This window comes from Bubalus kerabau, chromosome 10 (assembly GCF_029407905.1).
Source record: "Bubalus kerabau isolate K-KA32 ecotype Philippines breed swamp buffalo chromosome 10, PCC_UOA_SB_1v2, whole genome shotgun sequence".
Classification (NCBI taxonomy): domain Eukaryota; kingdom Metazoa; phylum Chordata; class Mammalia; order Artiodactyla; family Bovidae; genus Bubalus; species Bubalus kerabau.
In genome coordinates this window covers 106,234,069-106,261,638 of record NC_073633.1, presented here as the reverse complement: position 1 = coordinate 106,261,638, position 27,570 = coordinate 106,234,069, and the positions used below count along the sequence as shown (strand labels likewise).

General features: G+C 49.2%; 1 protein-coding gene and 1 long non-coding RNA gene across 11 annotated transcripts in view; one reads left to right on the top strand and one right to left on the bottom strand.

Moving 5' to 3' along the window:
- The window catches only part of FOXN3 (forkhead box N3), a 443,834-nt gene that overhangs the window by 145,567 nt on the left and 270,697 nt on the right, over positions 1 to 27,570 (top strand). The gene's annotated exons all lie outside the window — the stretch shown is intronic.
- On the bottom strand, positions 6,804 to 8,524 carry LOC129621904 (uncharacterized). Its single transcript, XR_008699810.1, has 3 exons — positions 8,422 to 8,524; positions 8,184 to 8,260; positions 6,804 to 6,925 (listed from the first exon to the last, which is right to left on the bottom strand). It is a non-coding gene; the product is annotated as an uncharacterized LOC129621904 (long non-coding RNA).

Genomic DNA, 27,570 nt, shown 5'->3' with positions numbered 1-27,570 from the left:
TGGGCTGCGGTCCATGGGGTCACAAAGAGTCGGACATGACTGAGCAACTAACACACAAAGTGAAGAGAAGTGAAAGTCGCTCAGTTGTGTCCGACTCTTTGCAACCCCGTGGACTACACACCCCATGGATTCTCCAGGACAGAACACTGGATGGGTGGCCTTTCCATTCTCCAGGGGATCTTCCCAACCGATGGATCAAACCCAGATATCCCGCATTGCAGGCGGATTCTTTACCAGCTGAGCCACAAGAGAAGCCCAAGAATACTGGAGTGGGTATCCCATCACTTCTCCAGCAGATCTTCCTGACCCAGGGATCAAACTGGGGTCTCCTGCATTGCAGGCAGATTCTTTACCAACTGAGCTATCAGGGAACACACAAAGGGAAAGCACAATTATCATGAAAGACCCAGAATGGGCCATTTTGGAGTTCGGCAGTTTGTAGGGTTTTTGTTGTTTGTTTGTCTTTCTAAAAAATATTATTTTGATTTATTTGGCTGTGTGGAGTCTTAGCTGTGGCATGTGGGATCTAGTCCCCAGACCAGGGAAGAGACCCGGGCCCCTGCGTTGGGAGTGTGGAGTCTTAGCCACTGGACCACCAGGGACGTCCCGGGCAGTTTGTCGTTTTATGACTCGGGCTGACTTGGGAACAGGCTGCAGAGGGCTGATGGGCTAGTGGTCCTGCCTCCTTGCTTTCCTTCTCAACCCACCCAGCCGGCCCCCGGCCCCCACCCTGGCCCCTGGGTCAGGGAAGGAAGCGGATGCCCACCAGATGGCGGTGCCCCTCACTGGTCCTCCTGGGCCGCATGGATGGCGCTGGTGTGCACCTGTCCAGTTCCTCGTGGGGAGCTTCACATCTCTGCCACCACTCACGGTAGGCCGGTACAGCTGCCTTCTCCCATTGTTGCGACGACGCAAACCACACCTACGTATTTCCAGGCACTCCGTTCTCCAGTTGAGAACCTCAGAAATGTGCTTGTTTTTCCCCTGCGTCCAAACCCTTTTGCTCTTTCCCCCCGCGGCTGACTCTACCCCAGCTCCCAATGATGCCAGTGGGCCTTTTCTCAACTGTTCTGTTTCCCGCCGCTTCCAGATTTCAGGCCCTGTCTCTGACCCCCAGCGTGTCAACATGCTGACTGAGTACTTCATTCGAGGAAAGTCTGGTCAGGGTGCGGTCGGGGTCCCCTTAAATCCTAGTCTTAAAATGAAACAGCTGGGATGCAGGAAGAAAACTGGCCCAAGGTGATATTCCCAAGTCACGGTCTTGCAGTCTGTTCATTGCAGCGGCCATTTTGCAAGCACAAAACATATCTTCAGTGTGAGGGTATTTGAAGACTTGGGATTTTGAGCCATTTATCAACTACTGTTGCTAGGATGAAATACCGAGCCCATAGCCCTTGTTCTCTAGGATGTACAAGAACCATGGTCCCCGAGAATCATTCCCACTCCAGGGTAAGATAAGGGGTTGTAGATAATTAACATAAAAATGGAGGCATTCATTTTTCCCCCTTCTGATTACAAGTTATTGTTTAATGTTAAAGATAAAGAAAACATTAAAATCCTAACAATTTATAAGTGCTTATCATGGGAAGTTTAAAGTCCCTAATGATCCACCCATTGAAGACTTCTTTGTGTGTGTATTAACATATCTAATCCTGTTTTACAAAAAAGCAAACTTGATACGTGGTTTGCAATGTACTTTTCTCTCTGAACACCTTTTCCCATAAGTACCATGGTTTTCTTTTTCTTTTTTTTTTTAAAGCAGTTAGCTTTCATTATGTGAATGAACCAGGATTTAGCTAACTGATCCCTTTTTGATGGACATGGAGTTCTTTTCCAATAAAATAATTTTCCTCTTTTTTTTTTTTTTTTTTTGGTAGTGCCACATGGCTTTTGGGATCTTAGTTCCTTGACCAGGGACTGAACCTGGTTCTTGGAAGTGAGAGTGTGGAGTCCTAACCACTGGGAATTCTTACAATTTTCCTCTATTACAAATAATGCTGAAATAATTCTTGTACACATATATCTTTGTACAACAGTATATTTCTGGACAATGGATGCCTACAAGGAAAACTGCTGAGTCGAAGCCTATGTGCATTTTAAACTTCATAGATATTGCTAAATATCCCCCTAAAAAGATAAGACCCGTTAACACTCACATCCATTGAATGAGACCGTCTGTTTCTTTACATCTTCACCCACTGGGTTTTTACAGATCTTTTAAATGCGGGAGCTAAATATTTCTCGGGATATTGTCGTTTTTTGGTACAATTTGAGTTGATTTTTTACATGTTCGTTATCTCTTTTGTCCAGGGACAAATTGTTTAAAAGCATGGTGGTTCCATTTTAGATAGGCATTTCTTTTCATTTGGGGTTTATATCTTCAGGCTTTTGAAAACCTGAAGCCCTTAAGGCTTTTGAAATTAAAGTCTAGTCCCTTCCCGACATTTTTACGCACCGTTTGCTATCGGAGCTAACGCGTTTCCTGGACCCTGGTCACATGCTCTTGAATATGGATGCGATGGCCTTCTCAGGGCTCCGTAAGGGAAAAGAACTGATTTCTGAGACCCGAGGTCTCAGCGGGCCAGGGCTGAGGAAGCATCTTGAAGCTGGCTGATTCTTGAGCAGAAGCTTCCCATCCAAACGGGCTTCCCCCAGCGGGCTTCCGAACACACATTTCCTAGCCCAGATGGCCTCGCTGGCCTGGACACCTGGCTTAGGGGAGGGGGCCGGCACCCCCTGGGTCCGCATCAGTGATGCCCCCGTGACGGCGCCGGCAGTCTGACCGCACCCCCTGCTCCTGCAGGCGAGCTGGGGAAACAGAGACGGGCCTGCTGGGCAGCAGTCCACAGCTCTGCTCACGCACCCACCAAACCAAGGTGGGTGAATTATCACTCTTTGCACGGCCCCTGCAGTGAGAGGCCCCGTTTATCTTCGTTCCCGACCAGGGATTGAACCCACGTGCCCTGCAGTGGAGTCTCAACCACTGGGGAACCGGAAGCCCTTCTTTTAAAAGCCACGTTAGGAAGAAGCAAGATCACCTCTAGAGACAGCAGTGCAGTGGCCCCCTAGTTTTGGGCGCCTTCGTCTTGTTTTTCTGCTTTTCTCCCTCCCTGCCCTTTTTAGAGAAACACACCTTTATACCTCTGCTGGAGAGAAAGCACATGGAGCCCTGCTCTATCTCCAGCCTGTTCTAGGGGATGACCTAGGATCAGTCATTTACACACTAGTCTGAATGTGGGGTACCAGATCTTGGACACAGCAATAGAGGGAGGAAGAGCCTCAGGTCGGCACTTCACGGCGCGGCTGCTTCCGACCCTCTGAAATCACTCCCTGAAAATGACCCATTTTCGAGTGGCAGGTGAACTCAGAGATATTTAGACAAGGCAGGAGGTGGAGTAATCCTGCCGTCCTAAGAAATCTGAATGATTTTGGCAACTCTGAGGTCTAACCACCCATGCTTGAGTGATGACTTCCAAACATACACTTTGTGTGTGTGTGTTTTAAAGCTATTTTAATTTAATCCATGCAGCATATCCACACAAGCCTTCAAATCTCTTCACCTGGGTAGTGAGTGAATACATGCAACAATAGGAAAGTGAGTCTGAAGTGTTATGACAGGCAGGCCGGGATGATGAAGATTTAACCTGGAGGACTGTCACCCTGAAGCTACAGCAATTCTCCGGATGAACACGGGGACGTGCCGCACCTGCCCGCGCTCAGGCTGCCATCTGCATGGTGACACATTACTGACAGGGACACGATGAACAGAAAGCACACCGGTCCATAGGCCAGCCCAAGGAAGGCGTGTGCGGTCAGAACACGCTCCAGAAGCTCCATTTCCAGGACTCTGGGCCCCCGAGCAGTACGTGGTAGCTGGTGGTCATTCTTAGGGTTGGAATCCCTGTTTGAGGAATTACATTTCCTGACAACCGGGCAGAATGTTTAGAGCATCGTGTTGCCAGATGGTCTTTGTCGGCCCTCCTGAGAGCAGCTGGTCACCAGGGATGCCCCCCAGGGCTGGGCTGATGGTCGAGATCTGGCTGACTCACTCTATACCTCCCTCGTTGTCTTCAGCCTCCTGACATGGGAAGCAAAACCAGAGGCAGCTGAGGTCTGGGACCGCTCTGAGGTCTTCAGTCAACACTGACTTTTCCCTCTTGCTATCTTGGCCTTCACTGGTTAGCCTGAGATTTCTACTAGCAGTGTCCTGGGCCCTTTGCTCTGAAAGAGACCTTAGAATTCATCCAGTCTGCCCCACCGGTTGCAAACTGGAAAACGGAAACATCCTTCTTTAAGCCTGTGGCAGGAGGATGTTGCCTCCAGGCCCTGTGATGTCCCACAGAAACCCGGCAAGGGAAGGCTAGCCCGGGGGGACTTCTCGGGCAGGTCCCTGTTCCAGATTCCTTTAACAGGCGAGTCTGGAAAGTTATTTCTGTCAGTGGTACAGGCAGCAAAGTTTTAAGAAGAAAAATAGATAGTGTTCGTTTTCTCAGCTGGAGAGAACTTTGGAGGAGAGCCGTTCCTGCCCGTCGTTGTCAGAGTGGACAACGACGGGCAGGAACAACCGTCGTCAGGTCCAGAGTGGGTCCCAGGCTTTAAGGCCGACATACGGCGGGTTGGGTCGGCCTCCAGGAAATTGTTGAAATTTCAGCAAAGGGCGTTAACCAAGACTTGGAGGAAGGAGGAGGAGGGAAGGGAATCCTGCCTGTAGGGACCACGGGCTCCGAGGCACCTGGGAGAAAGCGCAGGTGGCAGCTGAGGGCCACGGGGGCCTGTGCGGCTCTGTTCCTCGGCGGGCAGCTGACAGGGATGACTGCATAGGATGCTCTTGTCTGGCCTGACGCTCCATGAAGCAGGATATTAGGAGTTGGTGCAATAATGCATCTTGCAGAACACACTTCATTAAGTCCTGTTGTAGAAACATTTCTGCGAAGGTTGGGAGACTGTGAGGACACCGTGAAACGGACTAGAGCGGGGTTCTCTGGGGGCCCCCGGAGGTGGACACAGCCACAAGCAGACATCTTTCTCCTGCCACCCGCTGGCGGCCTCCTAATGCAAGAGTGGGGAGCGGCAGGAGCCCGAGACTCCTCCATCCAGTGTGGGCTCAGAGCCGCTGCTCATCCAGGGCAGCAGACGGCAGGGGCGGGGCCGTGGGCTCTGCCCCCAGGCACCCAGCAGACCCTGCTGTCAGGGTGGCACTGGCAGTGCCTCTGGAACAAGTGGACATGGCCAGAGTGCCGTCTGCAACAGGGGTGCCCTCATCTGCTGTGTCTCCCTGCTGGGCCGCCCCGCCCGCCTCTGACGGCCCCGCCCGCCTCTGACCGCCCCGCCCACCTCTGACCGCCCCCGCCCACCTCTGAACCCCCCTTCCACCTCTGCCCCCTCCACCTCTAATCGCCCCTCCCCCTGGTCGGTCTTCTTAACTCAAGAAATAGAACTCTCAGGCTAACTGGATTTCTTTCGAGCTCCAGCTTTCTGTTTCTCCCCATGAACCCACCTCCCCAAGAGGCCTCCTGATGGCAGATCCTTTTTGGATGCCGCAGGAGAAGTCCTTGGGCAGGGCTGTCGGACCCCCACTGGGACTTGGCTGAATTGCGTGCACAGGGGGAAGTGGGCCTGGCAACGCCACGGCTCCAGAAGAGAAGGTCCAATGCCCTGGAAGCTGGCCTCCTGCCCCCTCAAACGTGGTGATTCCAAATGTCATCTTGGCATTTCCTTCTCAAATAAATTCTGTCTTGTTCATATCACAAGAAAACCGGAAACATGAACGGGGGAACGTCTGGGTTGATTTCTCAGTCCTCTGATTGACTTGCTGTGTTGACATGCTGAAGTATTAAATCTCCTTCATGGATAAATGTGAACATGGAGATTTTTGTCTGTTGAGTACTGGAGACCTGTGGTTTATTTTGAGTCAAAGAAAAGAATCTGGAGTTCCATGTTGTGTGAGTGTGTGTGTTAATAGGAAAAGACTATAAGGTAAAGAGTAGTGAATACTTGTGAAGAGCCATATGGATTTGTTAAAAAAAAAAAAAAAAGGATCACAGATGGGTCAAAGGTTTGGAGATATCTTGATAACACTATCATCAGAAACTAAGGGAGGGGGATGATTTGGGTAAAAGAGCTGTCTGTGTTTGATTGTTGAGTCCAAATATTTATACTTCAGTCCTTGACAAAGTTCTTGTGAAACACACAAGGGAGATGCAGGGGGAAAGGCCACCCTTTTGAAGAGGAGAAAATGAAGGCCGGGAAGGAAACTGACCTAGTACTGGGTTGGCCAGAAAGTTCGCTGGTGTTTCTTCATTAAAATTTTCTGGAAAAACCTGAAAGACCTTTTGGCTAACCCAGTAATTCTGGAACAAAGGTAGGATTTGAATCTAGAGTTTCTTTTATTGAGAATATAAATAATTTTTCTTATTTTTGCTCTGTCTGAAAAGGCCTCGGAGAGAAAGAAGCTCATGGTTTCCCTGTATGGTCAACTCTTAGCCTCATGAGGGGATGGAGGGGAGAGAACTGGGAGGGAGCAGAGGGAGCCCGCGAGTCATGCTCCGCGTCACCTGGCGTCCCGGGCGTCCCAGAGGCCAGAGTGGCGGGGGCGTCCCGGGTGTCCCGGAGGCCAGCGTGGCGGGGGCATCCCGGAGTCCGGCGTGGTGAGGACATCCTGGTGTCAGCGTGGTGGGGGCGTCCCGGGCGTCCCAGAGTCCGGCGTGGTGAGGGCATCCTGGTGTCAGTGTGGTGGGGGCCTCCCGGGCATCCTGGAGTCCAGCGTGCTGGGGGCGGGGAGAGCGCGTGTAGACACTGGAGCCCTTCATTGCCAAGGAGCTCCTGCTCGCAGTGATCACTGGCCCTGAGGAGAGCGGGGGGCCGGGGTCTTTCTGAGTCACAAGCCACACAGCTCCATTTTCACACCCACAAATGACCTCTGTACCTGCAGGGGGCGGGGGAATCAGTTATTCATTTGGAATTTATTTGGCAGTTTTAGATTAGGAAGAACAGAACATTTTCTAAGAGGCGAGTATTACAAGTGTTTTTTTAGCAGTGTATCTTTAATGTATGTGTGTAATCAAAAAGACATTTGAAAACCACTATGGACATTTACTTTCAACTGCAGATATTTATAGACAAGCTCAAGCAAAACAGACTTGGTGCCAAAGACACAGATTGGGTGTGGGTCACTGTTTATATGGAAAGATTGGGTTTTTTCTGTTGCGTCTGAGGAAACCTCTTGTGTTCCTGGGGGGTGTGGGGAATGTTTCCTAGTAGAGTATCTGTTTGGATGGTCACTTCAGTCGTGTCTGCCTCTTTGCAACCGCATGAACTGTAGCCCACCAGGCTCCTCTGTCCGTGGGATTCTCCAGGCCAGAATACTGTAGTGGGTTGCCATGCCTTCCTGCAGGGGATCTTTCTGACCCAGGGATTGAACCTTCATAGGGAGTTGATAATTTTCCTTGTGGCAATATTAGCTGCCACAATTTTTTTCAACGGAGAGAATGTTGAAGGGAGGCTGGTGTGGGGTTGCTGGATGTTGAATGAACTTCAAATCCAGCCCTCAGTTCCTTACTAAAATACCTGTTAAAGGATTCTACAGTTTCCCCTTGGGGCTTCTTTGGTGGCTCATCAGTATAGAATCCATCTGCAGTGCAGGAGACTTAGGAGTTGCGGATTCCATCCCTGGGTCAGGAAGATCCCCTGGAGAAGGAAATGGCCACCCACTCCAGCATTTTCGCCTGGAGGATCCCATGGACGGAGGAGCCTGGCGGGCCACGGTCCGTGGGGCTGCGAAGAGTTGGATACAACTGAGCGCACACACACAATACACATAAAAGCGTGGCTTGAGGAAAGAGAGAAAAAGTGAGCAGACTTGGGCTGTGCACCCAGCTCTTATTTATTCATTAAATCCCGGGACTTTGTTTTTTATTTAATTAATTTATTTTGCGACTTGTGGGATCTTAGTTCCCTGACCAGAGGTTGAACCCCAGGCCCACGGCAGTGGAAGCACAGAGTTCTAACCATTGGACCTCCAGGGAATTCCCCCAGCTCTGTTTAAAAACTTGTGCCGAGCCCTCTAGTGCGTCACGCCCTGTGAGCGGCTGGAGGAGACGCCTCCGGGGATCTCAGGCCCTGAATCTCCGAGGACACTGGGGTCTGTGGCGGGCCGGGCGGCCGGAGTGCTCGCGTGGACTCACCAGCCTGCTGACACCCAGGGTGCTGCTGTCTGTCTCCAGGGCTCCGGACCACTGGGAACCCGGGGCTGTGCTCAGACCTGGGAAAGAGTTTCTGTATTAGTCATGTGATGATTAAATCACAGAACTGCCTCTCACCTGGTGAAAGAAAAGGCAAAGCTGCAGTTGACTGGCACTAGCTAAGGCCAGTGTCCCTGCCCCTCGAGAAGACAGGGGTGTGGCTCCGTGGACTGAACCTCACCTGGTCCCAGGTACAGCGTGCAAAGCACTTCGCAGACGTGGTCCCAGCTGAGGCTCCCGACGTGCGCCTGGAAGCAGGCACTCATCACCCCCTTTGACAGGCAGGGCCCTGAAGTTCAGAAGGCAGGTGAGCAGAGCGGGTGATTCAGTGGAAGAGGCTGAGATTCCGACCTGCTCCATGGCAGCAGCTTTAACTTCTGCTCCGTACTGCCTCCCTCTCTGAGAGGCAGGCTCTACCATAACCATAAAGCCAGACGCCTGAAGCCAGGGGACTGTGTGAGCGGGGGACCCACCAAGAGGCAGAACGCTGGGAAGCCGGGGAATGCAGAGGCTTGAATGGACAGAAGCTTATTTCTGATGAAAGGTTTTGGGTTTTTTTTTTGGCTTGTGGGATCTTAGTTCCCGACCAGGGATGGAACCCTCAACCCTGCGTAGAAAGGTGGATTCTTAACCACCGGAGTACCAGGGAATTCTCATTTCTGATGAAAGTTGATGCAGAGAAAGCTACTCTTAGCTGCCTTTTCTGGGGGGTTATAAATGAGGAAATTGGGGTCTGAGTTAGTTGAGTGAGAGAGAGAAATAACCACCCTCCGTCTATTCTCTATAATAACCTTTTCTCCTGCTTGTGGTTTGAAATCAGAGGCCAGTGGTTACTCCTTACATACCTGTACCTCCCCAAAGACTGATAACACCCCGGGACCTGACCTTTGTTGTTGACTTTTTTCCTTGAAAGAATTTTCCTTGCCGGGTTCTAGCTTTGCTTATTTAGTAGGTATTAAAAGATGATAAGACAAATAGGAGATACCAGGGACACACAGATAGGAAAATTTAAGTTAAAATGAGGATAAGGAATCAATCATTCCGTTTCCACATCAAAGGAATGTTCCAGTGTGGTAGGTACTACTGTTGACCTTTGAACAGCATGAGTTTGAACCACGTGGGTCTACTTAGACTTTTTTCGGTAGTAAATATAGTACTACAATACCACACGACCTGTGGTTGGCCCACCCCACAGATGTGGAGGGATAGCGGATCGGGAGGAATCATGTATGGGGGTGAGGGCCGGCGGTAAATTATGCTCAGAAAACAGTTCTCCGGTCGTGCCTGCAGAATGCACACGCCGGGGAATGAGCGAATCATTTGCAGTGCACGTGCCCCTCAGGACTAGCCCCGTTTTATGACTGACATAGAAGCAGGGAAGTGAAAACACTGGCATGACCTCTCAAAACCGAGCCACTGGGGGAAACAGCCCTCGAACCCAAATTCCTTTCTGCTAGCTCAGCGGGCCGCTGTTCCATTAAACCATCGTGGGCCGTCGGGAAGCGGTGTAAACGCTCTGGTGGCCTCTGTCATCCTCGTCTTTTCTCTAAGGGCAGCTAGCAGACAGTGCAGGCTTTGCAGGCTCTACGGCTTCTGTTGGGACAGCTCCTCTCTGCCTAGGTCTTGGGAAAGCAGCCCCTGATGGCTGGGGCTTTGCTTGAAACAATTTTACTTACAAGCACAGGCAGTGAGTGGACCGCATGGGCTGGCAAGTTGTAGGCTGCTGTCGAAGGTTCCCTCCTCTTCGTTCCTGATGTTGGGCGGGGAAGTCAAGTGAGCCATGAGAAACGTTCCGTTTGAACACTTGAGCAGGCTCTGAAGTTGGGTCCAGGCTGATCTGTAAATGACGTCCATGGCTGGGAAGACTGGCTGTTGAGGACAAAATTGGGAAGTGCGTGTTCAAGCAATCGACTGTGTAGATGACAAGAAGCAGACGGCTGGTCATCCCATGAACAGGGATGTGGTTTCTAGGGAGACATGTTGGGAAGACTGGAAAATTCAGGGCATGTGAACCCCTGAACGAACCAGCCTGGGGGTGTTTTCCACCATGGAGGGCATAGTTACATCACCTGCCAACCCAGCCAGAATGATCCAGACTGCTGCAGCTCTGCCTACAACCCACAGACCGTCCCACGTCTTCCATCTGAATGTGGACGCAGGGAAGGCCCGATGCCTGCACGCGCTGCAGTGGGCACTCGCCCTGCCTTGTCGTTCACAGCGATGAGCAGCTTTTTCATGGGCAGCAGAGTGCTGGGCGTGGTGCCATCCTCCTGCTTCAGGACAACGGTGCATCCTGAAATGCGTCACCAGAGATGATGGATACCTGTCCCCTGAGCAAAACAGGTGCGTCTGAAAATAAAATGGCTTAAACACTAGCTGTTGGGCTTCCCTGGTGGTGCAGGGGTGGAGAGTCGACCTTGCAATGCAGACGACCCCAGTTCAATCCCTGGTCTGGGAAGATCCCACGTGCCTCGGACAAACTAAGCGCTTGCACCAGAACCAGCACCCACGGGCCACAGCCGCTGCAGCCTGCATGCCCCAGAGCCCGAGCTCCGCGGCCGGAGGACCTCCGCAGGGGGAAGGCCCTGCCCTGCAGAGTAGCCCCACTTGTCGCAACTCGAGAAAGCCCACGTGTAACAGTGAAGACCCAGCACAGTCAAAAATTAACTAACCAAATCAATAAATAAACTTTTTTAAAAAAGAAAAAAAAAAACCTTGCCATCTGTGTGTTCGGCTGCCCTGCGACAGCCCCGCCTAGGAACGTGCATTCTCCAGGGGCAGCCTCCTGCAAACCCTGCTGGAGTTGGCGAGTTTGGTCATTAAGGGCAGGCAAGTGTGTTCTAGGTCTGCTGTTCTGCGAGGGCGTGCTGTTTTCCTTCAGCAGAGAAAGCACGGGATCTGGGACCAAGAATAGAAAAGTTTCTCAGCAGATCTTCTGGGAGTTGTAGAAACTATCGAGAAATCCTAATTAATTCCAGGAAAGAATTTCAATGGTTTCTTGATAGCTTAAACCATAAAGAAAGAAAAGAAGAAAAGCTTTAATCGTTCTGCTTGGGAGAAAATGTACCGGTATTAGGCACAGTTAATGTAAATAATGAGTGGAATAATTCCTAACGTTGGCTCTTAACTCTTGTTCTATTAGGATTCTCCTTGTGTTTTCCCTTAGAATGGTGAACACTCGTACAGCGTTTACCCTGTGCCACGCATCCGCATCGGTGCTTTACAGACGTCCCTTTATTTGATCCTCCTGGCAGCCCTCTGAGGGAGATAGTATTATACCCCCCTTTTACAGGTGAGGGCAGAAAGGCCCCCAGAGGTGAAAGGACTTGGCCAGGCCCTCAGGTCTGACTGGGGCTGCAAAGCTTGCGTGCTCGTCTGTCTTCTAAGTGGACGTCGTGGCGGTCAAAGGGAAGGGTGCACCCCTTCCAGTGGTCCACCGATTCCTAGGACATCTCCGTCAGTCCTCCAGCTCTCAGTTGGCGAAGGTGTCTAACGCTTACTGTGCGCTGGGCAGGACTCTGCTTGGCCTCTCAGACGTGATGCCAGCAGGTGGAGAGGGCAGACAGCGGTGCTGGGTGGACCAGCGCCGCTCTGGGTGACGCCACCTCCGCGAACTGCCCTCAGCCTGAGAGGCTGACCTGTTTCCGAAGGTGCACCTGTTCACTCAGCTCCCCGGACAGGTGTGTCAAGTCAGAACGCCTGGGCACTGATTTACAGGGAGAAGCATCCCTGCCTAGAAGTGGTTTGCTGAACCTGGGAATAGGAAGGGAGGAGCTGGAGGATTTGAATGTGTGCCACTGGGAGACCCAGTTGCTCACAGCCAGCCCCCTGGGGCTTCCCTGGTGGCTCAGTGGGATAGAATCCGCTGGCGATGCAGGAGACGTGGGGTCGATCCCTTGGGTCTGAAAGACCCCCTGGAGGAGGAAATGGCCACCCACTGCAGTGTTCTTGCGTGGGAAATCCCATGGACAGAGGAGCCTGGAGGGCTACAGTCTGTGGGGACGCAAAAGAGTTGGACACGACTGAGCGACTGAATGACAGCCGTTGTTGGTGAGGCCCCGGCCTCAAGGCGGGGGTAAGGCTGCCAGCGCTCTGGGCTGGCTCGGAGAAAGGTCTCGCCTTTGTGGAGCCTGTAATGGCCCCGGTACCCTGGTCCCTCTCCCCCTGTCTCAGCCGTCTCTCCCTTTGAGGAAGAGCCTGGGTTCTCTGGGTATGTTAATACAGCCTACCCTGCCGGCTAGGGGCTGGGTGTTCTCTCCCTTTGAGACTAGTGCATGTCTTAGCAGCTCAGTTGTGTCTTTGTGACCCTTTGTGACCCCATGGACTGTGGCCCACCAGGCTCCTCCGTCCATGGAATTCTCCAGGCACGAATACTGGAGTGGGTTGCCATTCCCTTCTCCAGGGGATCTTCCTGATCCATGGATCGAACCCAGGACTCCTGCATTGCAGGCGGATTCTTTACTGTCTGAGTCCCCGAGGAAGCCCCCATCAGTACCAAGACAGTTTTTTCTGTTCCTGGGGGGTAGGACGGAGGTGGGACCTGGGGGTGACTCTGAGCACCGGATGTGAGAGGTGACACTTGGTTAGGGGCACAGTCAAAGGCCAGGCCTCCTTCCACAGGCTTCCTGGGCTCCTTCTAGCTCCCCTGCAGGCCCCTCAGAGACGGTAAATCACGTGTGGCTTTACTGTACCATCGTTTGTATCATTAAATGAGCGGTACCAAGGGAGAGCAGACTGGGTCCTGAGTGCAAAGGCTGCAGGTGTTGGGTGAAAAGGCCTCAGAGCGGGGCAGGCGGACGCAGGTATGTTCTGAACTGAAGTGGGGGCAGCCCCGGCTCTGGGAGCCCCAGGCGGGCCTGGCTGAAGCAGACGGAGGGCTGGCGCTTCCGCAGTGCTCTCAGCCTTCACTCGGGGCTGTCTTCTCTGCCGTCGGACCATGTCCAGTCTTCTGCCTGACGCCTCCTTAAAGTGCTCTTGGACACCGGGACCCACTATCCCTATCTGTTTCTCTGCAGTTTGATCGGCATCACCTGGACCATCAAAGGAAAGAGCTGGTCAGCGACCTGGAGGTTGTGGCTGGAAGGTGGCCCAGTGCAGAGTCTCATGTTGCCCGTGAACGAGGGTTGCACCCTCAGCTCTGCAGGGAGCTGACACACGGTTCCCTGTCCCCGGAGCCCTCCCAGGAAGCTCCTGCAGCAGCCAGGGGCCAGGGAGGCCCACCTGGATCAGAGGGAGGGTGGCCCTTCACTTTCTTGCCTTTGTGGGGGCGGGCTGGCCACGAAGCAGGACTGGGCAGGCAGGATGGTCTCCTGGCTCAGAGACTGTTGGCTCAGACTGCTGGGTTCACTCTCCGCTCTGTCGCCTCTTACTTGAAGGAACCACTTTTCTTTTCTTCAAGTTTTTGGCTGAGCCACGTGGCATGTGGGTTCTTCGTTCCCTGACCAAGATTTGAAACTGTGTGCCCCCTGAAATGGTAGAAACAGAGTGTCTTAATCACTGGGCTGCCAGGGAAGGTCTGTTAGCTGAGTAACCTTTGGCAGGTCATTTTAACCATCTTGGAGCCCAGATCTCTCATCTGTAAAGTAAGGATTCTAGTACCTGCCCTCAAGAGCTGTTGGCCGTCAGAGGAGATAATCCATGAGAAGCTATGGGCCGGGCACACAGTAGGCATGCATGGGGCAGATGTGGGCTGTGTGTGGCCTGAAGTCTGTTCAATCTGGGCCAGGAGGGAACTTGCAAAAGGATGTGAAATTGCAAATATGGAACCAGGTATAAGTAAGCCTTTTTTTCCAACAATAAAAGAAAACACAAAAAGTGTGTGATTACAAAGCTGACATCCTAAACATCATGAAATCAAAACAAAGTAATGTTAGCGTATGTCTGTGTTACTTCGCTTCCTACGTTTTTGGGGCTATGTACTCCCTTTCTGGATGTGATCATTTCTTCAGTGATTTTGGAACGCCACTTTCTCTCTAGAGACCTAGTGAGATAGCCCATCCATTCCTCTGGTGTCGTTGCGTCGACTTAAAAAAGTACTCACGACCTGGAAGTTGAGAGTGTTATGTTTTATTTGGTGGGAATTTTTCGGATTTCAAGCCCAGGAGACGGCATCTCAGTGACGCCGAGAGAACTGTTCTGAGGAGGACGGCGGAGGAGTCAGGTTAGATAGAAGTTCGCAGCCAGGGGCAGGTGGTCTGAACACCATAGATTATTGTTAATTAAGGAAAATCACATATCTCAAGTAAAGGAATTTAGTGCTTTTCTATGTATGGGAAGATGCAACAGTCTGGGCTTGCTGAAACCATGCCTTTCGTGTGCATCTCAGCTCTCTGGGGCCAGCATCCTTTGGTTTGACGTTCGCATCCTGAGCTCCTTGCTCACCGTAGGGAGTGTGGGCAGCTTGAGTTGGCAGCTCCGAGGCTGATGGCTCCCGAGAGCAGGCACTGTCCTCCTGGGCTCAGAATTCACACGGGAAGGCTCGGAGCCCCCGAGGCTGTGGCAGCCGTGTTTAGCGATACAGCAGGAGATACTCCATGTTCTACTTGGTTGGGATTTGTTTTTTATAATTAATAGTTTGGAAAAAAAGTCCTTTTCACTTCACAACTGGTTGTTGGTAATGTCATGTAAATTTTTAGGATTATTGTCAAATTTGGGGAAAGCGCTTTCAAGTTTTTTTCAACATATGAGCTATAAGGTTTCAGGGCATTTTAAGTGTTTCTGTGCAGTGTCTCCTTTAAATATGAAGGATGCCCATTCAACACATTTTGGGGGGCCTTCCCGAGCCTTGGATGGGACTTGTGTGAGTGAGGGGTGCTGAGGTTTAACTTTCAGTATTTCATGGTAAATTTTCCTGTGAGTACTCAATAAGTGTTAACTAGATTATATTTTGGGGAAGGCGATGGCACCCCACTGCAGTACTCTTGCCTGGAAAACCCCATGGACGGAGGAGCCTGGTGGGCTGCAGTCCATGGGGTCGCTAAGAGTTGGACACGACTGAGTGACTTCACTTTCACTTTTCACTTTCATTCATTGGAGAAGGAAATGGCAACCCACTCCAGTGTTCTTGCCTGGAGAATCCCAGGGACGGGGGAGCCTGGTGGGCTGCCGTCTATGGGGTCGCACAGAGTCAGACACAACTGAAGTGACTTAGCAGCAGCAGCAGATTATATTTTATTATGTTTACTGACATCTTAATTTTACACTTTTAGATTAACTAAAGAATGAATTCGCATTGACACTAAATAGAATCTTAATTTAGTTAAATTTGTGCAACAGTTATTTGTCCAGAATCATTTTTTGGCTGTCTACTTTGATCAGCCTATGTCACGCTGACCGTTGGGAGCCTTTGATGACATGAAGCTGATGACAGAGCTCAGTGTCTTCATGTAGCAACTACACAATGAGTTAAGCCTCTGTGGTCACCATCACCTTCCAGTCACCATTGGATCTGGAAATGGGCACTTGGGATATAAAGTTCAGATATTGTCCCTCTGGGAGGTTGACATGGGCTTGGCATCAAGTCAAACTCTGAGACCTGAGTGGGAGTCAGCAGTTCAGTTCAGTTCAGTCACTCAGTTCTGTCCCACTCTTTGTGACCCCATGGACTGAAGCACACCAGGCTTCCCTGTCCATCACCAACTCCTGGAGTTTACTCAAACTCATGTCCATCTAGTTGGTGATGCCATCCAACCATCTCATCTTCTGTTGTCCCCTTCTCCTCCTGCCCTCAATCTTTCCCAGCATCAGGGTCTTTACCAGTGAATTATTTTGCATCAGGTAGCCAAAGTATTGGAGCTTCAGCTTCAGCATCAATCTTTCCAATGAATATTCAGGATTGATTTCTTTTAGGATTGACTGGCTGGATTTCCTTGCAGCCCAAGGGACTCTCAGGAGTCTTCTCCAACCCCACAGTTCAAAAGCATCAGTTCTTCTGCACTCAGCTTTCTTTATAGTCCAACTTTCACATCCATACATGACTACTGGAAAAACCATAGCTTTGACTGGACAGACCTTTGTTAGCAAAGTAATGTCTCTGCTTTTTAATATGCTGTCTAGGTTAGTCATAGCTTTTCTTCCAGGGAGCAAGCGTCTTTTAGTTTCATGGCTGCAATCACCATCTGCACTGATTTTGGAGCCCAAGAAAATAAAATCTGTCACTGTTTCCATTGTTTCCCCATCTATTTCCCATGAAGTGATGGGACCAGATGCCATGATCTTCATTTTCTGAATGTTGAGCTTTAAGCCAACTTTTTCACTCTCCTCTTTCACTTTCATCAAGAGGCTTTTTACTTCCTCTTCGTTTTCTGCCATAAGGGTGGTGTCATCTGCATATCTGAGGTTATTGATATTTCTCCCGGCAATCTTGATTCCAGTTTGTGCTTCATCCAGCCCAGCGTTTCTCATGATGTACTCTGCATGAAAGTTAAATAAGCAGGGTGACAATATACAGCCTTGACGTACTCTTTTCCTGATTTGGAACCAGTCTGTTGTTCCATGTCCCATTCTAATTGCTGCGTCCTGACCTGCATACAGATTTCTCATGAGGCAGGTAAGGTGGTCTGGTATTCTCATCTCCTGAAGAATTTTCCACATTTTGTTGTGATCCACAGAGTCAAAAGCTTTGACGTAGTCAATAAAATGGAAGTAGATGTTTTTCTGGAACTTTCTTGCTTTTTCGATGATCCAGTGGATGTTGGCAATTTGATCTCTGGTTCCTCTGCTTATTCTAAAACCAGCTTGAACACCTGGAAGTTCTTGGTTCACATGTTGTTGAAGCCTTGCTTGGAGAATTTTGAGCATTACTTTGCTAGTGTGTGAGATGAATGCAATTGTGTGGTAGTTTGAGCATTCTGTGGCATTACCTTTCTTTGGGATCAGAATGAAAACTGACCTTTTCCAGTCCTGTGGCCACTGCTGAGTTTTCCAAATTTGCTGGCATATTTTTATGCCAGCAATTTAACAGCATCATCTTTTAGGATGAAATAGCTCAGCTGGAATTCCATCACCTCCACTAGCTTTGTTCGTAGTGATGCTTCCTAAGGCCCACTTGACTTCACATTCCAGAATGTCTGGCTCTAGGTCAGTGATCACACCATCGTGGTTATCTGGGTCATGAAGATCTTTTTTGTACAGTTCTTCTGTGTATTCTTGCCACCTCTTCTTAGTATCTTCTGCTTCTGTCAGGTCCATACTGTTTCTGTCATGGTTCATCTCAACTCTAGATGAAGCTTGCCTCCCCTCTGGCTATGAATTCTCTACAGTTAATCTCCATTCATGAATTCTGCCTTCATCAATAATGCTCTATTAATATGGGCAAATTTATACTTTCAGGCATACTTTACAAAAATCATTTATTTATTTGGCTGTGTTGGGTCCTTTTGTCTTTTTGTTGTGATCATGGGGTTCTCAAGGCAAGCATACTGATGGTTTGTGATTTCCTTCTCCAGTGGACCATGTTTTGTCTGTCCTGACCAACAGGGACATGCTGTTCCACCTCTCCACATAGCTTAGTTGTGGCACGGGTGATCTCTCGTCGTAGCGGATGGACTCTCTGGTTGTGATGCATGGACACAGTCGTCGCAGCCTTCAAGCTTAGTTATTCTGTAGCATGTGAGATCTTCGTCCCCAACCAGGAATCGAACCCACATTCCCTGCATTGCAAGGTGGGTTATTCACCACTGGACTACTGGGGAATTCTCCATTCAGCCATACCTTTAAAATGCTCAATGATAATATTAATTTCATGTTTTTCTCCCAGATCTTTTTATTCCTATCAAGTCCAGCCACTGTTTGGCAAACATACTGTCTTCTCCATTTCTTTTTAGTGATTCACAATGTTGTATGAGTTTCAGGTGTACATCACAGCGACTCAGTCATACATATATATTCATAAACATATGGATCTTTATTCTTTTTCAGATTATTTTCCTTTATAGATTATTGTAAAATATTGAGTACAGTTCCCTGTGCTGTAGTTTCTTGTGCTTTATCTACTTTATATATATATATATATATATATATATAGTAGAGTATAGTGAAAGTCACTCAGTTGTGTTCAACTCTTTGCAACCCAATGGACTATACAGTCCATGGAATTCTCCAGGCCAGAATACTGGAGTGAGTCGCCTTTCCCTTCTCCAGGGGATCTTCCCAACCCAGGGATCGAACCCACGTCTCCCGCATCGCAGGCGGATTCTTTACCAGTAGAGCCACCATGGAAGCCCATGAATGTTGGAGTGGGTAACCTATCCCTGGAGAAGGCGATGGCACCCCACTCCAGCACTCTTGCCTGGAAAATCCCATGGGTGGAGGAGCCTGGTGGGCTGCAGTCCATGGGGTCGCTAAGAGTCGGGCACGACTGAGCAACTTCACTTTCACTTTTTACTTTCTTGCATTGGAGAAGGAAATGGCAACCCACTCCAGTGCTCTTGCCTGGAGAATCCCAGGGACTGGAGAGCCTGGTGAGCTGACGTCTATGGAGTCGCACAGAGTCGGACATGACTGAAGCGACTCAGCAGCAACCTATCCCTTCTCAAGTGGATCTTCCCGACCCAGGAATTGAACCAGGGTCTCCTACATACCAACTGAGCTATGAGGGAAGCCCAGACTGTGTATATATTAATCCCAAACTCCTAATTTATCCCTCCCCTCCTTTTCCCCTTTGGTATCCGTAAGTTTTTCCCTATGTGCAGTCGATTTCTGTTTTGTAAATAACTTCTTTTTTTTTTTAAGATTAGTTTTCTCTATTTTGTAACGTTAAAGACTTGACTCGGGCACAAACATCCGTGGACAGGGAGTCGAGAACTGGGATCCGTCACTAAGTCCACGTGGGGATGTGGTGGGATGCTTTGGGGTACAGATGACAGAAAATTCAGCTCAGTGAGAGTCCAGACAAGAGAGGACGTGTGTTGGCTTCCGCACTGAGTGCTGGCTGGACCTGCCTTTTCTTCAGGACCCGTCCAGTGCCTTTGGAGCTGATGATGGGGTCAGTCCAACCCAAACTACAAGACTGCAGAATTCGGGATGCTCTTGGGAAGGCAGAGGAGAATACACCCCGGAAAGGACATCACCTGTGTATGCTCTGATACGTGGCCCTAAGTCACTTCTCCGGGCTTCAGTTGTGCCCTTACTTACGGGGCTTGCACATTGCCTAGAGCCCCTGCTCTGCAATAAGAGGAGCCGCTGCGATGAGACGCCCATGGCCACAGTAGAGCGTAACCCCCGCCCCCAGAACTAGAGAGAGCACACGGGCAGCAGTGAAGACCTGATGCAGCCGCAAATAAACAGCTTTTCAAAAAAGAAAATAAACTAGGGGGCTTGTCTGAATCCATGAGTGAAGTCCTTCTTAAGCGTCACCTTTAAGGTTTTATTTATTAACTGGTTTTTGTAATGAATGACCAAACCTTTTTCAGGCCAGTACTGTAAAGCTGAATATGTTTAGATAAGTCAGGGCAGTCAGTCTTAGTAACTTTCTTCCTACCCAGGAGTTGTAGATTTTCATCTAGAAAAAGGGGCAGTGGAGGATGTGAGGAAGGAGCCCCAGAAAACGATTTAGAAACCCTGCTTTTACTGAGTAAAGCGTGCTTTGTTTGTGGCCAGCGTAACTTGGTTGTTCGTTTGCAGCAGATCCAGGAAGGTCTGCTGCGGCTGCTGCTGCTAAGTTGCTTCAGTCGTGTCTGACTCTGTGCGACCCCATAGACGGCAGCCCACCAGGCTTCCCCATCCCTGGGATTCTCCAGGCAAGAACACTGAAGTGGGTTGCCATTTCCTTCTCCACCAGGAAGGTCCTGGCATGGCTTATTTTTCCTCCCATAACCATTGGAGGTTCAGCTAGGAAGCTGGTATCACAAAGAAGCTGAGCATTTTGATTTGGCTTCAGAGGGAGCTGGTGTTGGCAGAAGCCAGAGAGGGACTCTAAATGGCAACAGAATCAGATCCCTGTGGATTTGAGGGCTTCTCAAGAGCGAACCCACAGACCTCAACTTCTACTTCACCCACTTTTTATGGACCCTTTGGCCAGTCTGGACTCGGATTCCAGCAGTGGCCGCAGGACAGCTTTCAAGAAGTATCCGGGGGTGGTTCCTGAGAGAATGAACTCCTGGGCCTTGGTACCCAAAAGTTTTGGGACATGGAGGTGACGTGGTGCTGTGGATGGCAGAGCGCTATGGGAGTGTGTCTTCTCCATCTCTAGTGTGCAAGGCTGGGTGCAGACTCTGAGGACCTGGGGTTCCAAGACTGCCTTAGTGGGGAGTCTTGGATATATGGGATAGTATATATGGGAAGAAGTCCTACTAATCTAATGAGTAGTACAGTCAGTATATTTTTGTCGTGGCTGGCTCATTTTGGAACATATTTATAGAGCTGGCAAAGGTTGATCTGTGCCTTGATCGAATTCCATGCAATACAGCTTTGGGAAATTAGTTCTGGTGTGGTGGTCAGTGGCGTTTCTAAACTGTGCAGATGATTACCCCCTAACTTTGTGTGCAAAGTGAAAGAGAAAGAGTTCAGAAATGGTCTCTAGTCAAACATCTGTGCTTTGGAAGTGTGAGCTTGAAGGAAAACCGTCAGCTCCTTCCTCTTGCAGTGGGGGTCGTCTGTTGGATATCTGTCTATCAGATCTAGGCCCTTAAATCTATTTCTCACTTCCACTGTATAATTATAAGGGATTTGATTCAGGTCATATCTGAATGGTCTAGTGATTTTCCCTATGTTCTTCAATTTCAGTCTGAATTTGGCAATAAGGAGTTCATGATCTGAGCCACAGTCAGCTCCCGGTCTTGTTTTTGCTGACTGTATAGAGCTTCTCCATCTTTGCCTGCAAAGAATATAATCAATCTGATTTCAGTGTTGACCATCTGATGATGTCCATGGGTAGAGTCTTCTCTTGTGTTGTTGGAAGAGGGTGTTTACTATGACCAGTACATTCTCTTGGCAAAACTCTATTACCCTTTGCCCTGCTTCATTCTGTACTCCAGGGCCAAATTTGCCTGCTACTCCAGGTGTTTCTTGACTTCCTACTTCTGCATTCTAGTCCCCTGTAATGAAAAAGACATCTTTTTTGGGTATTAGTTCTAAAAGGTCTTGTAGGTCTTCATAGAACCGTTCAACTTCAGCTTCTTCAGTGTTACTGGTTGGGGCATAGGCTTGGATTACCGTGATATTGAATGGTTTGCCTTGGAAACGAACAGAGATCATTCTGTCGTTTTTGAGATTGCATCCAAGTACTGCATTTTGGACTCTTTTGTTGACCATGATGCCTACTCCATTTCTTCTGAGGGATTCCTGCCCGCAGTAGTAGATATAATGGTCATCTGAGTTACCTGATGAACTATGGATGGAGATTCATGACATTGTATAGGAGAAAGGGATCAAGACCATCCCCATGGAAAAGAAATCCAAAAAAGGAAAATGGCTGTCTGGGGAGGCCTTACAAATAGCTGTGAAAAGAAGAGAAGTGAAAAGCAAAGGAGAAAAGGAAAGATATACCCATTTGAATCCAGAGTTCCAAAGAATAGCAAGGAGAGATAAGAAAGTCTTCCTCAGCGATCAATGCAAAGAAATAGAGGGCAACAACAGAATGGGGAAGACTAGAGATCTCTTCAAGAAAATTAGAGATACCAAGGGAACATTTCATGCAAAGATGGGCTCGATAAAGGACAGAAATGGTATGGACTTAACAGAAGCAGAAGATGTTAAGAAGAGGTGGCAAGAATACACAGAAGAACTGTACAAAAAAGATCTTCAGGACCCAGATAATCACAATGGTGTGATCACTGACCTAGAGCCAGACATCCTGGAATGTAAAGTCAAGTGGGCCTTAGGAAGCATCACTATGAACAAATCTAGTGGAGGTGATGGAATTCCAGTTGAGCTATTTCAAATCCTGAAAGATGATGCTGTTAAACTGCTTCACTCAATATGCCAGCAAATTTGGAAAACTCAGCAGTGGCCACAGGACTGGAAAAGGTCAGTTTTCATTCTGATCCCAAAGAAAGGCAATGCCACAGAATGCTCAAACTACCGCACAATTGCACTCATCTCATACACTAGTAAAGTAATGCTCAAAATTCTCCAAGCCAGGCTTCAGCAATACGTGAACCGTGAACTTCCAGATGTTCAAGCTGGTTTTACAAAAGGCAGAGGAACCAGAGATCAAATTGCCAACATCCACTGGATCATGGAAAAAGCGAGAGAGTTCCAGAAAAACATCTATTTCTGCTTTATTGATGATGCGAAAGACTTTGACTGTGTGGATCACAATAAACCGTGGAAAATTCTGAAAGAGATGGGAATATCAGACCACCTGACCTGCCTCTTGAGAAACCTATATGCAGGTCAGGAAGCAGCAGTTAGAACTGGACATGGAACAACAGACTGGTTCCAAATTGGGAAAGGAGTATGTCAAGGCTGTATATTGTCACCCTGCTTATTTAACTTATATGCAGAGTACATCATGAGAAACGCTGGGCTGGATGAAGTACAAGCTGGAATCAAGATTGCAGGGAGAAATATCAATAACCTCAGATATGCAGGTGACACCACCCTTATGGAAGAAAGTGAAGAGGAACTCAAAAGCCTCTTGATGAAAGTGAAAGAGGAGAGTGAAAAAGTTGGCTTAAAGCTCAACATTCAGAAAATGAAGATCATGGCATCTGGTCCCATCACTTCATGGGAAATAGATGGGGAAACAGTGGAAACAATGGCTGACTTTATTTTGGGGGCTCCAAAATCACTGCAAATGGTGAATGCCACCATGAAATGAAAAGACGCTTGTTCCCTGGAAGAAAAGCTATGACCAACCTAGACAGCATATTAAAAAGCAGAGACATTACTTTGCCAATAAAGGTTTGTCTAGTCAAGGCTATGGTTTTTCCTGTGGTCCTATATGGATGTGAGAGTTGGACTGTGAAGAAAGCTGAGCACTGAAGAATTGATGCTTTTGAACTGTGGTGTTGGAGAAGACTCTTGAGAGTCCCTTGGACTGCAAGGAGATCCAACCAGTCCATTCTGAAGGAGATCAGCCCTGCGATTTCTTTGGAAGGACTGATGCTAAAGCTGAAACTCCAGTACTTTGGCCACCTCATGCGAAGAGTTGACTCAGTGGAAAAGACCCTGACAGTGGGAGGGATTGGGGGCAGGAGGAGAAGGGTACGACAGAGGATGAGATGGCTGGATGGCATCACTGACTTGATGGACATGGGTTTGGTTAAACTCCGAGAGTTGGTGATGGACAGGGAGGCCTGGTGTATTGCATTCATGGGGTCGCAAAGAGTCAGACACAACTGAGTGATTGAACTGAACTGAACTGACGATGAAGACTGGAGAGAGGGAGAGATTGTTCCTTGAGTTGCTTGTTGCACACTTTCATAACTGCTTGTTCTTTCTGAGGATCCATCCAAGGGGGAGATGGGCTAGACTTGGCCTGGCCTCTGGAGTTGTCAACTGTCGTATGTATTTTTCCCCAAAACCTCGTGCTTTATAATTCAGCCAGGAGCACGGTGCTGGCATGTGACCACTGCACTAGGACTTTTGGCATTTTGTAGATAGGTTTGTCATTTACTGAATGATGTCCATTTCTGTGTAGGCATCAGGAGCTAAGCCTGTGAAAGTAGAAAGAGTGTCTATGGTTAGTGGTCTATTTGAAAAAGGCTATGCAAAAACCAAATCAAAGAAACCCAAAAGTGTCTTGACTAAGGAGCTCGATAGGTAGATTGCAAGTAACAAGCTGTCTTCTGTGAGCTTGGAAATTAGATCTTGGATACCCTAAATGGGAGAGGTCAGTGCCAGAGACAGTGGGCTGTGCAGGCCAGAGAGACTTGTGGTCTTCCTTTTTATTCCAGCTCTTAGCACCAATTATTCACCACCAGCAAATAACTTCTTTATTTTATATTACTTTATTCATTTCACATTTTGGCTGTGCTGCCCAGCTTGCAGAATCTCCATTCCCCAACTAAGACCTGAACTCTATCACGGCAATGAAAGCTCCGGATCCTAACCACCAGGCCACCAGGGAACTCCCACCACTTAACTTCTTGCCGCCTCCGTGTCCTCATCTGTAGAAGAGGATGCCAGTGCCTCCCTGGGCAGGATCGCGGAAGAGCACAATAATGCTGCCGTTGGCGCCCCGGGCGTGGTGCCTGGCACACGGGAAGTGTTGGCGAGCTGGTGTTCTGTGTGCTGGGTAGTTCTTTGGGTCGCAGTACTTGGTGTTCATTGTTGCGGCTTTTGTTGTTCAGATGCCTTGAACATCCTCAGGCAAAACCAACCGTCCCTCGGGCCTCGGGACAGTGAGGAGTAAGGAGCTGGAAGCAGGGCCTCCGGAGCAGCGGGTCTCCCGCCAATGACGGGAGCGGCACAGCCTGTGTGTGGGACTTGGTGCTAGGGAAGGGCCCCCTGTGGCTTGGCTTCCAAGCGCTGCGTCGTCCCCGCCCTTCCACAGAGAGGTGACAGCCATCTAGGGAGCGGGAGCTGCAGAGGCGCGGAGACGCCCCCCCGACGCCGTTTTCACGTCGCCATGTCTTTGCATGGAACCGGGCTTTCACACGTTTGACGCAGACGACGACCTCAGCGAGTCTGCGGAACTCTCGTGCCCAGAGGACCAAAAGAATGGCTTCCCCCTCGACACAGAATGTGGGTAAAATTCCGGAAAACACACGAGGAGCCCCAGGCCGCTGGCGGTCGGTGAGCGAGCACTGTGCTGTCCATATGGCAGGACGCCTCTCGCTTTGAAAAGAAAAACTTGCTTCGCCCTTTCAGGCGGCGGAAATGGCCGGACCAGTCTTGAGTTCACAGCTAGAAACTGAAAACAGCGTGAGCGGCTTTCCTTAAATGGAGACGCAGCTTGGCCGGGTCTCGGGTTGAAGTTCAAGCCCGGGTCTCAGTTGGCCTTCCATGCGGTGCGTCTCGTTTGTTATGCAAGCTTCCTGTGCCTACAACCGGGGAGTCATTCATTTCCCCCCTGTAATCTCGAGGTGTGTGTATAGGGCACGACCGAGCCTCCGACCTTTCTGCTTTCACTTTTGGTTATTCAGAACCTCCATCTGGCGGTATTTGAGTATGAGTGTTTTCTGTGGCTTTTCTGTGGCTCCTGTTCAAAGTATTCAAAGCAGTTTAAAAATACATAATGTTCAGCGATCTGACCAAGAACTAATGTAAGTACTTATTTGAGGACTATTTTTGGGGGGGAAAAAAAAAAACGATTCGATTTGAACCTCTTTAACTCTTACTGCGTCTTGGAAATAGATACTAAGATTTAACAAACAAAAGGTTTGAAAAATACAGGACTGCTTCTCCAGAGTCATGATGCTTGGACTGGAGACAGCAGTTAGAAACAGCACAGTTTGTAGAAACAGAAGAGCTAAAATTCTTTATTTAATATTAAACAGGAAACTGGAAGCCGTGTGCAGCAGTGAGGTGGGTTCCCAGCAAACCTGCCGCTGGGTTTATCTTCGCTGAGCAGCCAAAATGAGACATTTCCCCTTTTATTCTTTGAGTTTTCATGAAAATCTCCACCAAAACATGACCACTGGAAGCAGGTTCTGTCTTGTTAGATTTTAAAACAAGCAGTTTCCACTAGAACCTAGGGAAATTTGGAAGCCAGTTGCCAACCTCCCAGAGAGAGTAAATGCACTTTTGTTTCGCCTTTGTGCAGGGCTGTCACTCACCCAACATGTGCATCTGAATATTCTTTCCGAAGACCTGGGCTTCATTTTAAGGTCAGCCTTCAATTTCGAGAGAATATAATTTGCTGCTATTTTTAGAGCATCATGATTGCTCGTAATAACTAATGGAAAAAACTCTACAGAGAAATAAATGTGTAACAGCTGTGTCTGCTTAAACTTGATTAAAGGCAGTGAAAAAAAAAAAAAAGTAAACAGAAGAATGAATGTGACAATGGACGGAGGGAGAGACAAGTACCCCTCATTGTGGAAAGTTTTACAGACGGAACTCGCTCTTCTTTGGAGGCCAGCGGTGTCCGTGTTTAAAGTTTACTTTACTGTTTGTCTTGAGTGGGATCAGTGTTGTAGTGAATAATTTATAGGCAGCATGAATGAGCTCATTAGTCACCTTTTCAGACTTTAAATGAGTTTTGTGGTTGTCATTACTCGAGCCTTCTGTTCAGCCGCCGAGCAAAATGACAGTTGGCAGTTGGCTGCCTTGTTGTCGGGCAGTCTGCTCCCCGCTCAGGTCGGTGTTGCTTTTGTGTTTCCTTGAAACCTTCCTCTTTTCTCCCTGCACCGGAGACACTCACGTTTCAGATGCCTTTTGCACCCCCAGTTTAAATGAGTTTTTTGGGGATTAAAAAAAAAATCTTTCAGTTGTGTCTGCCAGAGAGAATGCAGTAGATGCAGTGAGCTTTTCCCTCCCTAGCAATTCCCGTGTATGATTCCCTTTGTGCTCCTGTTGATACTCAGATTCTCCAACAGCAATGAGCTCTGGAGTCCTCGCTGGACGGCTGAGCTGGGCTGTCACACGGGAGCAGGTGCTGCAGGCCGGGAGATGTCACCGGAGTTTGGAGGGGAGGAGGCTGTGTCGGAGTAGGTTTTCATCATTCAAGTCCTCAACATCCATGTGCTGTGGGTGTGTGTGGTTGAAGAAACTTATTCCAGCAAACCTGCCTGGCCGGATTATCAAGGCCAAAGAATCATGTTTTTCCTACAAAGAGGTCGACCAGATGACCTTTCAGGAGCCCAGCCATATCATTGGGAATGGCCATTGCTTCTTCCCCAGCTCTACGTCCTCCCAGTTCTAGGTCATTAAGAGAAAGTCGAATGGTTGCAGTTGCCTCCTCACCGTGGCCTTGGAGACTTGTGGTGGTGGCGGGGAGGCTGGTACGTAGGGAGGATGAGCCTGAGCATGTCAAGAGCAGGTGGAGTTTCTTTGGAACTGATGTCATGATGTTCATCCCTCCTTTTGACCTTGGCTGGGGGAGCCTCCAGAGAGCTCTGACATGCACGCTCTGGGACTGGACTCCATCTGAAAGTCCAGGGCTCTGTGGCATGCCCACCTTGGCCCTCAATCACCTCTGCTGGCACTCCTGGGGCATGGATGCTTGCATGGGAAGTCTCAGCCAACTGCCTGGACCCCCGTGCTGAGGCCCCCTGACGTTAGCTACAAGCAACGGGCACCCATGGCTGCCGTCATCGGTGTGGGCAGCACCCTCTTCCAGGAGCCACACTGTTAGCCAGCTGGCCTAGCACTGGGTGGGCACGGAGGAAGGCTGCTCAGGGCTCCTCTGTGGAAGAAATGTCAGTGTAGAAAAGGACGCCTGGTTGTCCAGGGGCCAAATCCTTGGAGCCAATCAGAGTCACATGTCTTTGAGTATAGAGAA